This window comes from Sitodiplosis mosellana, unplaced genomic scaffold (assembly GCF_009176505.1).
Source record: "Sitodiplosis mosellana isolate CC-2019 unplaced genomic scaffold, AAFC_SMos_1.0 Smas_scaffold_38, whole genome shotgun sequence".
In the NCBI taxonomy this organism is placed as follows: Eukaryota; Metazoa; Arthropoda; class Insecta; order Diptera; family Cecidomyiidae; genus Sitodiplosis; species Sitodiplosis mosellana.
In genome coordinates this window covers 1,077,044-1,090,337 of record NW_022595280.1, presented here as the reverse complement: position 1 = coordinate 1,090,337, position 13,294 = coordinate 1,077,044, and the positions used below count along the sequence as shown (strand labels likewise).

The 13,294-nt window shown below is 38.8% G+C and overlaps 1 protein-coding gene across 5 annotated transcripts in view; it reads right to left on the bottom strand.

Moving 5' to 3' along the window:
• LOC129569684 (cAMP-dependent protein kinase catalytic subunit 1) overlaps positions 1 to 13,294 on the bottom strand; it is a 59,903-nt gene that overhangs the window by 35,330 nt on the left and 11,279 nt on the right. For 2 of the 5 annotated variants that reach the window (XM_055448789.1, XM_055448787.1), the window contains one exon: positions 6,109 to 6,214. The exons of the other annotated variants lie outside the window; for them this stretch is intronic. The gene's annotated coding sequence lies outside the window, so the exon portion shown is untranslated. The remainder of the gene's footprint in view (positions 1 to 6,108; positions 6,215 to 13,294) is intronic. 5 annotated transcript variants of the gene reach the window in all.

Sequence of the window (13,294 nt, the reverse complement as noted above, 5' to 3'; positions counted from 1 at the left end):
AGAGAGAGAGAGATAGAAAAAAGCGCGCGCGACACATTGTATATAGAGACGTTACATTTTTCGCGATTCGTTGATTGAGTCTAGGCCGTATTCTGCTTTGTATCGTGCTATGAACAGAATGAAAAGCAACAGTGAAATAGACAAAAGAGACCAAAATGGCAATGTTTTTATTCGCCATGCCATTAATGGTATCGAACGATGACACGAAATCGCGCACTGCCGATAAATGGAATGGAACATGGAAAAATATGAAATGTTGACGTTCGACATATATTTGAAATGTAAGGAACACACAGCATTGAATATTCAACAGTAAATTGCTTCGCCTTCATCCATCACCGAGTTGTTTTTTTCTCTGCTGCTGCTTTTCTTGCTGCGCTTGTGAATAGATTAAGTCGAAAGAAGAAGAAAAAAACAACAACCAACAACCTCCGAGTGGAAACTGGTTTGTCAAAATCGATTTCGACTTTTTTGTTTGCTACGGGTGTGACCAGATATCGAATTTACCTGGTAGCATTTGAAATCAATTTCACTTCACGTGAATTAATCGATGATGATGGTTCGTTAGTGTGAAACGTGTTTCTTTTTTTCATTTCATTTTCGATACAAAAAAAAACACAGAAAAGACCAATGCACTGTGCATATCACCCGATTTTAATCGTCGTTTTATTGGCAAACTATCCACCATCGGCCCAAAAAACCTGGGTAAATTTATATATATTGTGTCGCTTCATGCAACTGTATCGTGACACACGATTAAATAATAACATCATTTTCGGTGTATGCGCACTAAATTTACAACAATGACCTCGGAACCGTTCAATCAACTTCTTATCGCTTTGGTTCGTTCAGTCGGTCGGTGTGTCATGGATCACCTCAACGATTAGTGAATTTAATTTTTTTTCTTTGCCCATTCATTATAAATGCCAAATACACATCCCCATACCCACTCTCCATAAAATATTACACTCTCGGTTCTGCGCTTGTGGGGGTGTTGTAATAATAATTGGTCTCAATTTTCGATTTTGTGTCGGATTTTGAAGCTGCACAGGCCATTGCTTTTTTTGTTTTGTTTGGGGTCGTCTCAAATACGCCAAATTTCACGGAAATGTTCATCGTCGACTTATCATCTGAGGTGGATAGAGTCAATAACATTTTTTTTCTAAATTCCCATTTGTAATCCTTAAACTCATTGTTAAAAGTTTTTTTTGCGTCAATTTACTTTGAGTGGTCGAGGGCGAAAACACAAACATCGACCCAAAAATAGAAGAAAACAAAACATCTACTTTTCCCCCTTTTTTCTACGATATTGTTGCGAATCCAATAAAAAAAATAACACAACCAAAGTCAAATGATTGTGTACGTCACGTTTGCTCAGCTGAATTTTTCGGTTTATCCGTCATAAGAAAAATGAAACACCGCGATAATTGTTTCAGTTTTTTTTTATCTGCTTACTAGAAAATGACAATCGGTCTGCATCCTCGTCAACGAGTACGAAACAATAGCAGCATGGCAAACGAGAGCCACACATCACGTGGTAAATGCCTAGAAGGAATCTGAAAACCCAATATTTATGCAGCGACAAAATACATTACGCTGATTTTCAATTGAGCGAGAGAAGGAGTGGGAGATACACAGACATAGGTTATCATCATGATTGCGCGCGGCGCAATGGCTTTTTTTAATGGCTTTATTTTCAATCAGCTCATTTTCAATTTTGTGTGCATGTGACAAATGAAATCTTAATTTTGCCTCATTGAAATGTGCCCTGATCAAATTGAGCCAAACAATTTGATCAGTGCGCAATTTTCGATACCAATGCGCAACCGAAACGAGAGCAAAAGCGCTCGCAACGGTCAATGAATATTCCAACAGTGACCTGGGGACAATCAACACGCTCGCAAAAATGTCTAAATGAATAATAATCTTTAATAATTTAGTACTTTCGAGACACAGGGAGAGAGAGAGAGCGACAGCGTGGATGGCATACGTGACGTTAAATTTTGAATCATCGGTATAGAGTATTATAATCGAGTCGAAAAACCGAATCGACCCAGTTCGAAACGTTTATGTTGCGTTTCTATTAAGCAATTAAAATCATGCGGTGCCACAGCACTGCAAATGAAGAAGAAGCCAAAAACCAATGTGAGCCAGAGAGAGAGAGAACATTGAACAGTAAAACACTAAGTAGTTAGTGTCGTTTAAATTGGCGTTTCGGCAGAATACAAAAAAAAAAACCAAACGGGACCAAGCCACTTAATCGACGTAAATTGTTTCATATGACAATTAGAATCGATAGTTGGAGAATTGAAGACAAACGAGCAATTATAACATCAGCTAGAAGCATTTGCCATTTTCAATGCAAATGCGAGTAGTAGAAGTGGAAAGAGAGCGAAATTAGCGGTTTTCGCCCTTCATGCGCGTTTGTGCCCGCACTCGCACAAACGAACACCAAGCGAGCAAGCAAAATCGACAAAAAGACGCGAAACAATGTTTCCAACTAGAAAATACACAGACAAAATGAAAACGCAATAGCAAACACATCAAACCAACAATGGCAAATATTTAGCCTGTTTATGTAATGATAATAAAAATTTAAATGAACAAATAATAAAGCGCTATTTGATGTTTGATGATGTTTTTGCGCTACCAACAACATTTTGTGTGTGTGTGTGCTTTTTCCAACTGTCGACGAATTGTTCGTGACGTTCGTTTGATCGAGCAATAGCACAAAAATACATACGATTCAATTGTTTCTGGTTACAATTTTACAATACAATTCTGTTATTTTTCGGGTCTCTCAACCATTTCGAGGTTCTGTCGGATATTTCGTGGCTACTCGGTGAAAATTTTTCCATTGTGGTTTGGAACGGTCTCAATGGTTTTTATCATTTGAACGATATTTGGTAAATATTTGAAGATGAGTACGAACTACAGCTTGAATATCGCATAGTTTTACATACAGCACGGAAGTAAAACAGAAGAACAAAAACGAACCATTGATGACGATTGTCGACCATAAAATCAACTCGGTACTCGGTGCGGAATGGATGTGAAATTCATTAACATTGTCGTTGGCACTTCTGGTTTTATTACACCAAACATTTGCACCATAGTGTTGATGTGATGCTAGTTTTCGTACGGTTTCGACTGGTCGACAGGCGATTTTATGGTTGTGCATTACAAATGAAACTGTAGTGACCAATTAGCAGTAAAAAAAACATTTACCATATTCCAGAAGATTTTATTGTCATTTTCTTTGCATTGCCGTATATGTGCTGCTCTTTTTTTCGGCTGTTGCTGTTCGTTCCCAATTGTTTTTTCTGTGTGTGTACCGCATTGATAGCATTTCAGTTTGTGGTCGTTTTTCGATTTTCTGTGCAAAATGTGGCTTTAATTGAATGTGGTCACGTTATGCGAAACTTTTACAGCCTAAAACTGAATCGCAAACGAAAATGCGGAAAGAACGCTAAAACCGAATCAAATGAATCATGTTGAATTCGGTCGCGAATGAAGCGAAAATCTCTGGCATGCACACAAAACGCATACAAATGCACATGTGAAAATAGTCGAAACGAGTTGAATATGTAATTTCCCTCGTCTCACTTGCTCATCAAATCGACCGCTTCCATCGCCCGTCTCCGTACACTGCACACTGGCTAGCTAGTTAACTGACTAGCTACACATAATCCGGTGTTTCATGTGGAAACGAACTCATAAATTTCCGAATCGGTTTTTGTGCTTTTATTTGTGTAATTCGGTTTTAATGTTCTCTTTTACGCTGTAACGTTTGCCAAAGCGATATATCAGCCGAAAACTGATTCTGACATTTTCATGTGTTTCGACCAGCCAATCGAGTGCGCGCGCGCACACTCGCACACATCGGTCGAAATGGTTAAGCTAGTTCATGTAAACCACATCACTATACACACAAGCAAAAGGAACATCAGAAGAAAAGAAAAAAAAGTAAATTATGTACTAGCGTGAGTTGAACCGAAAAGACATTTTATTTATAACATCGTGGTTGTGCTTTGTATTATGACTTCACCTCCTTTTTTACAATTGCGGAAGGAACCGAAGAATTTTTCGCTGAAATTTTGTTGAACCATGTTCGTTTGGCGTTCGTTGCGTGTTCAAGAAAACCCAGAACAGGATACAATAAGAGCCTATAACTTACGATATATTGAATGTATTAGGTTTTCAGGCCATTGTTTCCTTTTGCTTCGTTTTGAACTATTTTTGCTAATAACAACACCGTAGTTTTGCTCCATTGTGTCGGCGCATGCAACCTCGAGCACCGTCATTTCTTTCTTTCTCTCTCTCGCTCTCTCTCTCTCTCTCTCTCTCTCTTTCTTTTTTTGTGTGTGTATGTGCTGTTCGCTATCTTAAGCTTCAATTTCATTCACTAATTCAATGTGGTTCCCATGCAAAATGTCTAAAACACTACCCTCCTCCCCGCAAGCAACCCTCCCGCATCGAAAATTCACATGCATGTAATCAGTTTCGGAGTTGCGTATATTCAGTCGATGTTCGCCTTCGTCTGAATCAATCGATTGGATTTGCATTTCAATAAATTTTTTATTTACACTTTGCATTGCCAATGGGTTTGTGCTGATGTCACGCACTTCAAATGCAGGGCGTCATATGTTGTTCTCTGTGTCCATGTATGTGTGTTTGTACGTGTGCTGTGTGCCCATGCAAAGAGTTTCTAATTGGAAAATATATTCAACGTTAATTAAGTCAGTCGCTTGTGTGAATGCATTAGACGTAATCGGTATTATACATCAAAAACATACATTTATTTTGCTCTGTTTGCTTCTACCAGTCGTTTATACCTACGTTTGACGACAAATCGTGCAACGAGTTGAGCAGAAAATAAAAAGAAATCAGCTGATGAAAGGCTTGAATAAAATCGATTTCGTTTACAAACAAACCAAGAGTTTGAACAACCATTTTGGATACATATTCGATGCGAATGTAAAAGCATTTCGCTTTCTGTTTGAACAGTGTATCAGTGGTGGATAAGTGCCTGAAAATAATTAAAGCGAACACATCAGCTCAAGAGCTCTGCATGCCATTTGAATTTCAGCCGCCAGTATGCTGATGTGATAGCAAGAAAGAGAATGCACGTGAGCTTGATACACGTACATATAGCTGCTGAGTATGTACTGACTCGGTGGAGTTGCTGACTTGCGATTACATTGGAAAGAGATTATTTTGGATTCGAAATTGGTTGGCGACGGTGACGGCAGTGATACCGTCTATTCTACGAATCAACAAAATCCACTGGCATAATCGATTTTTTTCGCTTCTTCTTCTTCTTCTTGATTTTCTTCTGTTTTACATCATGGTACAGCGTGTTCGCGACATTGTGCTGGTGCTAATGAGCATATACAAATAAGCGGTGAAGCTTTGTCACGTTCACACCATGATTAAGCATTCAAATGTATGCGCAACGTTGACACAACGAAAACATAGTGACACTTTCGTCGTCATATCATAAAAAATGGAATGCTAAAGTAAGAAATTCATTCATCCATTGTCGTCGTATTTTCTGCTGTCGGCTGGCATGCTGATTTTGCACATTTAACATGGAAAACATGGAATTCTTCTTCGAAACTAGGTTCCGAGAGCAGCTTCTGTTGTTGTTGTTGTTGTTGATGTTGTTCATAGCCTGCATGATGTATGTCACTTCATAAATTTCAAAGGGATAATTGAACTAAACAAGGATGTTTTCGGTATTTTATGAGAACATAATTTTATTTCTTGTGTATTTTTTCTTCATTCGTAAACCATTCCGCACCGGTTCTCTCACGGTTTATGTGCTTCGTAGCTCAAACATATAATTTAAATGACATTCAAGCCAGATATCACTATTACTGAATATATGTGTGTATGTTTACGATTCAATGCTAACACAGATTACAAGTGAAACTGAAAGAATTTTCCTATTCACACTTCCATAATCCCACACACAGTTTCGCATTTTGAGCATTGCCCTTAATTTGTTCGTGTGTCACTTGCTCTTCGTCGTTTCCATTTCTTTTCGTTCATTTGCATAAATGTATTCAACATTCATGCATACATTCGCTCAAAATGGGAATTTACCGAGTGGGCAACAACAACATTAGCAACAGCAGCAGCAACCGTTGTAAGTTCGGTGCGCTAATTTCCAAGAGTTTGGAAGTGGCTTGCATCTCTCTGTCGCCTTCAACTATACAAGTTAAATGTTTGAATAAGTAAATCATAAATACACGTAGAAATCACGTGAAAAGCGAAAAATTCAAATGAATCCAAAGTGAAACAAAAACAATGACGGAAACATGACGTTAAAACGGGGCGAGGTACATGAATGAGTGAAGCTTTACGCGCCTGTTTCGTTGGCTTGCTTGCTTGCTAGCTCGCTCGCCATCTCTCCATCTCGTTCGCTTCTCGATGTGTTGTTCTTGGTATAATTAAATTTCCGGCTTGAAGTTATGAGCACATGCCAGTGCTGATGATATGCTTACAACAGAGCAAAAACAACACACCATACCGAATCAGAAGTTTTGTTTTTTCTTGAATGATGTGGGAACTAAACGACATGAACGGCGTTCCAACGATTGGAGCACGCGTCCGCGCACCATAATATGAAACCGTAACCAGAAGCAAAGTCATTTAAAATGCAGCCCACAAGAAGTCACAAGTAAATATCAATTCAACAATCGAAGAAAACGCAAAGCTAAACACATTTTTTTTCAACATTGGAAAAACGTTCGCTATCAACACACACACGGTATAGTACATCCTCATTCTGATTCCATACTTTACGATTCCGAGCACAAGCGATCCAATTTATTTGCTGCTGAATAATAGCAGTCAGTGTGGGAGATGTCGTTTCGTTTTGTTCCGTTGTATCGTTGATATGTTCACGTCATTAAAAATTTAAACGCATTCTATTCGTTGGCTCATTTTTCGCATCGCACTACGAGAGAATGCCTCGCATCGCCACACGATTACAATACATGACTACTTGTGCACTCACACACAAACAGTGGCAGTGGCAGCGACAGCAGCAGAAACAATAGTGAAACTGCGAAGGAAAGCACTTTGGTTTCGTCCCGGCATTGTTTGCATTCATTTTTCATGCACATCAAACAAACATACGTATTCCGATGGCTCAGCATCTCAGCATTTCGTATCTGCGGATATATCCGAGCATATTGACGATGCAAGTCACTGTATAAGTGGTGTGCGTTGATGTGCACAGCTACATCAACTACACACAAACACTGCGCTCTCTGTTTGTGTGTAAAACTCTCTGTTTGTGTGTAGTCGATGTAGCTGTGCGCATTGACGCACGCCACTTATACAGTGACTTGTGTCGTCGATATGCTCGGATATATCCGCAGATACGAAATGCTGGGATGCTGAGCCATCGGAAAACGTATGTTTGACATCAATTGAAAGCTTCCATGGAACGTTAAATAACAACCATGTTCTCTGCACTCAACATACATTGTTTCTGATTTCAATCGCGCTCTTTTTCTTGGTTTTTTTATTTGTTTGCCTCGCTCTCTCTCTCTCCCTCACTCGATGAGCGCATCTTTGTAAGGTTTTTCGTTCTCTTCGCCTCGCATTCACAGCGCCAACAAGATATTTAAATGACACTATATATTATTTGGCTCAAATATGCGAGTAGCATTTTCGAGATGAAATAGCATTTTGTGCTCCGCGATGAATATATAATGATGAGTGCAGAGCGACAAACACACAAAACGAATTAATGTGTATATGTTTGCATGACGGTGTCGTGGCGCGTTGCGCACACGTATTTTAATTGAGAAATTTATCATTTGCAACAACAACAACAATGACAAATTAATTCGCTTAACCAATGCGAGAAAGCTGGTCAAAAAATTTGTGGGGTGCGCACGCGAGAGGGGATGGAATAAAAGAGCTGAAGCTAGTAGAAAGCACTGAAATGAAGACACAAAAACTTAACTGCGTTTGCCAAGCTTGGTTTATTCGAAATTCTCATCAAAAAGCAAATAGAATACAGTTTCTCCACAATATGCCATTTTTGATGAGCACAGCATCCTAGAATCCACATCCATTCCCATATTGATAAATAATAAACTAGTCCTTTTTTCAAAATTGGATGGAAATGTTCATCTCGAAATGAACTGAAGAGCCATGAAAATCAAATCACAAATTGAATTAGTCGAAATGTGCGTGCAGATGGATTCGAACTTTTTTTCCCTATGAGTGAGAGAGCAAGGGAGAGGAAGAGAGTTTAATACACTCAAAGGATTGAATGTTTGGTGCTAAAGCATGGAAAATAAAAACATTGCATAGACTCGGATAATGGAACTTTGCATCAAGTTTTGGTCCGAAAATGGAAACAATTTGTTAACAGATTTTGACAGCAGGCCGTCTAATCCCTCTAAAATGAGGCGAAGCGGCAACTCAGCCACTTAACCGGATCCAAATTATCATTTTTCGGTATCGATAATAACCATCAAAATCGATATGCCACCCAAATGATTCGCTCATTTCGATTATTTCCGACCCATCGAAAATTGTTTTGCATGCAAAATTATTATGGATATACATTTGGATGGTATGTGTGTGTGTGTTATTTTGACCGTTCTCGGGCCAACTTTTCGCTTTCGAGGGTCGTACTCGATTAAGAGATGTTATTTTTATATTCCTTCGTTTATACGAAGAGAAAAAAGTAGTGGACAGCAGCAGCAGCAGCAATCCAAATTCACCGTCGTTATAATTCAAACGCGCTCTCTCTCCATGTAGAAGTATCGAATAATAAAATTTCTTCTGTTTTTTTTGCATGGTTTTTCCTCCGTGTCATTTTTAGCGACCCAGAAGATCAAAACCAAAACATCATTAAGAAGGTTTGGCATAATTTCTGTATGGCACAGTGGCTACAAAATGAGTTGAGGAAGTTCCAACCGCAAATGCATGGACTCCGGAACGTCATGGATTGAAAGAAGCGCGTTGAGAAAAGGCGCTAAATGAATCGCCTTCAGCATCATTAATATTTACCATCGGTATAACGGATTCGACACACTTTTTGCTGCCGTGGTCGCTGCGCCCATGTATCATTTGCACCACTGACTGAACTGTGAACGAACATATTTGATGATTTGGGGTCGAAGAATCGAATTAATTTTAAATGTTGCTGATATTTTAATTTTCAAAAATAGAATTCGCGTGATTCGGAGAGTAAAATGAACACACTCGAGATAAAAAAAATATAGATTATCAGCCCCACGTTTGACGTGCCAGTAGAAGAAAAAACAGAATGAGCAGAGGCTCCGTTACTTTTATCAGCAAAAATAAATTGGACGAAAAAATTTAAAAGTCGATTTATTCGCGGAAAACGATACAAAAAAGCGACGAAGGCGATGACGATGAAATTTGGTTTGAACTTTAGCTGGTATTGTTTGCTGGCTATTTTGGTTCCAATTTCTTTTGTGTATGCAAGAGCGCGCTCAGCTCGAGAACCGAGAACGTTTTTTGATTGTTGAATATTGCTCTGTGCCTGATATTAGTCTATTTGACATATTGAATTGCAGACCCGGCGACAAATCTGTAAGAGCCTATCCACATCGACGAATCCCATTGTGTCGCATATTTCACTTAAATCATATACTAATCTGAAAAGTGAGTTTCCAAATTACGCTCTCACTCACTCACTCACTCACTCACTCACTCTCTCTGTGTCCACTCTGTCGCTCACTTATTCTCGGCGCTCTACACAAAGCCAATGCAGCATCGGCCATGCTTGGCCACATGTATAATATCGCAATAGAAAAAAAAAACGGAACACAATTGACGACCGACCGATGGAATGAAGCGAGAGCAACAACGCATAAATTTCAATCATAAAAAGAAGATGATAATGGGAGCAACGAGCGAGAAATGCCGTCGAACATTCAGAGGACGATCTATGTGAGTAAAATGCGAAAGAGACAGAGAAAATACATTGATGCGCTTAAGTGTATATAGTCACATCTGAATAGCAGTAGCGTCAGCAGCGGCACTAGTAGCAGCGAAAAAAAGCGAATATTGCGAACGGAATTTGAATAAAACTGATAAGAAAGACCAACCAGTGTGTTTTCGATTTGATATGATGCGATTTGATGGCGAGCTATTTTTATATTCGTTCGAGCTGCTCAGTTTTTTTCCTTCTTACTGTTGTTGTTGTGGTTGCCAGCAAACATATAATTCAAATAGAATAACTTCATCTTACGCGCGACGATGTTTTTATGAAGGCTACTAGAAGAGGAAGAAAACGGTCGGACGCACGCGCGCGCGCCTGCATTGAAAACAGGTTTGAGTTTTAAATTTAGCCAAAGCGAAAATGGTTTTTGGAACCGCAATTATTTTCGAGTAAATGGCTGCTTTTGCGAGACAAAATATATATGTTATTTTAGTCTTTTAGTCATAATGCGCGATGTTATTCGGTGTGTGAACCTTAATGGCCACCGTGATGTGTTGCGATGAGACAATCCGCTCTATTCGACATATTCCACACTCGCACAACTATTTATAGCCCAAGTGAGAGTGAGAGGGAGAGAGTACAAATTGCTAACATTTGTAATCCGATAAATCTGACGCGTTATGCGCGTAGATTTGTGCGCGCTCATGTACACATTGGCTGAAAATGTCTCGCAGTGAGGAAAACCCGACTCAATAAAATACTGCGGCGGCAAAATTTATATTTTCAATTTTCGTTGTCGAAACCATTTGATTTGTCCTCTGAATGATTTCGGCATTAGTGAATATTTATATGGCTGAGCAAATGCCTAGCGCAATATTTAGCGTTGGCAAAATCGAGCGACAGTGGCAGAGAGTGCGAGGAAAGAGAGGAAGGAGATTAAAATCACAAACGTTTTTATCATGTGCAACTAGGAATTTTACAAGCGTATGGGGGATTTTTTGCTGTTGCTGTTATCGTCTGTGTGCCGCTGGCATTTATCTAAATGTGTGAGCGTTGAGTATGTCACGCGAGATATGAAGCAGAACGCCACCGATTATATACCGAATTAATTACACAAAAGTCGATAGGATTAATCGTCATCATGTTGGCACTCAATCGTTCAAATTACGAGTTAGCTAGCGAGCGGGTGTGTGTGTGTGTATCGTGCGTGTGAGAGTCTATGTGTTTGATGATGAATTGCCAGAATGCACTGTTGGTTACATATGAGCTTATCGGATGAGAATGGAGCGGATATAATGACTGATGAATCAACGATACCAATGAAACCTGTCACACATGCATACGAGGCATTTTGTTGATAAATGATAAATAACCAAATTGATTTTATGAGCATTAAGCTCTGAATGGACACATATTGACAACACAATGGTAGCAAGCACAATGGCCGCCATTTGTGAGATATAGCGGCGCGCATACACTTACACACTCGCGACATACAATTGTTGTACATCCAATGTGCACATTCCGTTCGGTTTGGTTTGAATTCACGGTGACCCATGTGTGCAAAACAATGCCGAAAAATCTATTTGATACATTTGGATCCAAGTCAACCGAATAGCCGAATCATCACCGAACTTTGCTCTCCCTTTCTCGCTGCTCGTTTTTCAAGCCTCTCACAAGCCTTCTCTTTATCTATCGTTTATCTTTAATTATGATTCAAACGAACATTAATTTTAGTTCATAATTTTTTTTCCTTCATTCGTTCATTCACAAAACATTTCTTAATTTAACGATTTGTTGCGGTCGCAATGAAGGTCAAAGTGTTTGACACATTGTTGTTGCTGTTGCTATTGTTATGATATTTGGCTGGTAAATAGGAAACAAAATCATAAATAAACATCGATTCAAGATATCCGTCGCAAATTTTTTTACGTCGAGTGAAATTAATCTTATGATTAGTGAAATTCGATGCTGAAATACAGTGGCCGTATTGACGCACATCAGTTCCAAAAATAAAACTTCAACGTGCTTTTTTTTCTTATTCAGTTTTTTTTTGTTCGTTTATTTTGTTTACTTTGCCTAAAATCACAAAGTCGCACTCAAAACGAAACCACAATACGAAAACTAACAAAAAGATTCCGAACAATACAAGAGAGAAAAGATGAAGCAAGAAAAAAAACCATATACACAAAGATTTGAATAGGTTTTTCCATGACTCGGTTTTGTGTGTGTGTGTGTGTGTGTGTGTGTTTGTGATTGTGATATATTCGCATTTCTCTCGGTATCATCCATTCGACTCATTCTCTGTGGTTGCGCCACTCTTGAAAATTCACAATGAAGAGACAGTGCAGAGAATATGTAAGAAATGAAAAGAATTCTCTGGCTAGAAGGTTGAATCATCAGTTTTCCATTCCGTAAAAGTGCACCAAGCAACAGCAATACACTTTACATTTGAATGGGTACCAGGCAAAATTAGATTAACACAAATTCAAATAATAGCAAATGGCGGAATAATTAAATGAAAACAAGAAATGGAAACATTTTACGAAATGAGAATTATCGCTCTGAAATGCAAACAATGTTCTTAATTGCACGTTGGATTTGATTTCATGATTTGTGCTCCTTTTTTCGCATTTGATTTTCCCTCTCATTCTCGTTGGCTCTTCCTTCTTTCTCTTCTCCGTTCTTTTCCTTCCTCTTTCTATCTTTATCTCTCTTGTAGAGCTTAAATCATCCCTTTTTTCCGAACGCTTTTTGACTTTGCTAAGGACAAATTCATTGGCACCGTCTAATGAAGCCATGTTTCTCTCACGAAATTCGCTGCTTTTTCCACCATATTCGCCGATTGAATGCAATTCAATGGGTGGCATAACAACCATTGAATTGACTGAATCTCAGTCATTCAAAATGTTGAATGGTAATTGCTTGGTGCAAAAAAAGGTTCTTTAGGGTCGTCTAAATACTTGGGCATTGCTAGCATCAAGTTATGAATCGAGCATAAAAATTGAACTCAATGAAATCGTGTCGTGCAAGCCTTCAACCATTGCGCATCCATTTTTTGTCATGCAGTTAAGTGTGTTGCGCTTTTATCTGTTATAAATTTTCACTTGAAGTGCGTTGAGCTTCTGCTTGTTACTTTAGAAACCAAACCACACACATACACCGTACATAATTTGATGAATTATTCGGCGTTGCGAGAATGACAGGCAACTCGCTAATATTTTATTGCTTTTCATCACGTCAAACGAAGAGAAAGAGAGAGAGAGAGAGAGTGAATAAAAAAAAGTATTTCGTCAGAGCCGGGTGTGTAAGTGAGCAGTAAACAAGTTAAAAACTTGCAAGGTAGAACTC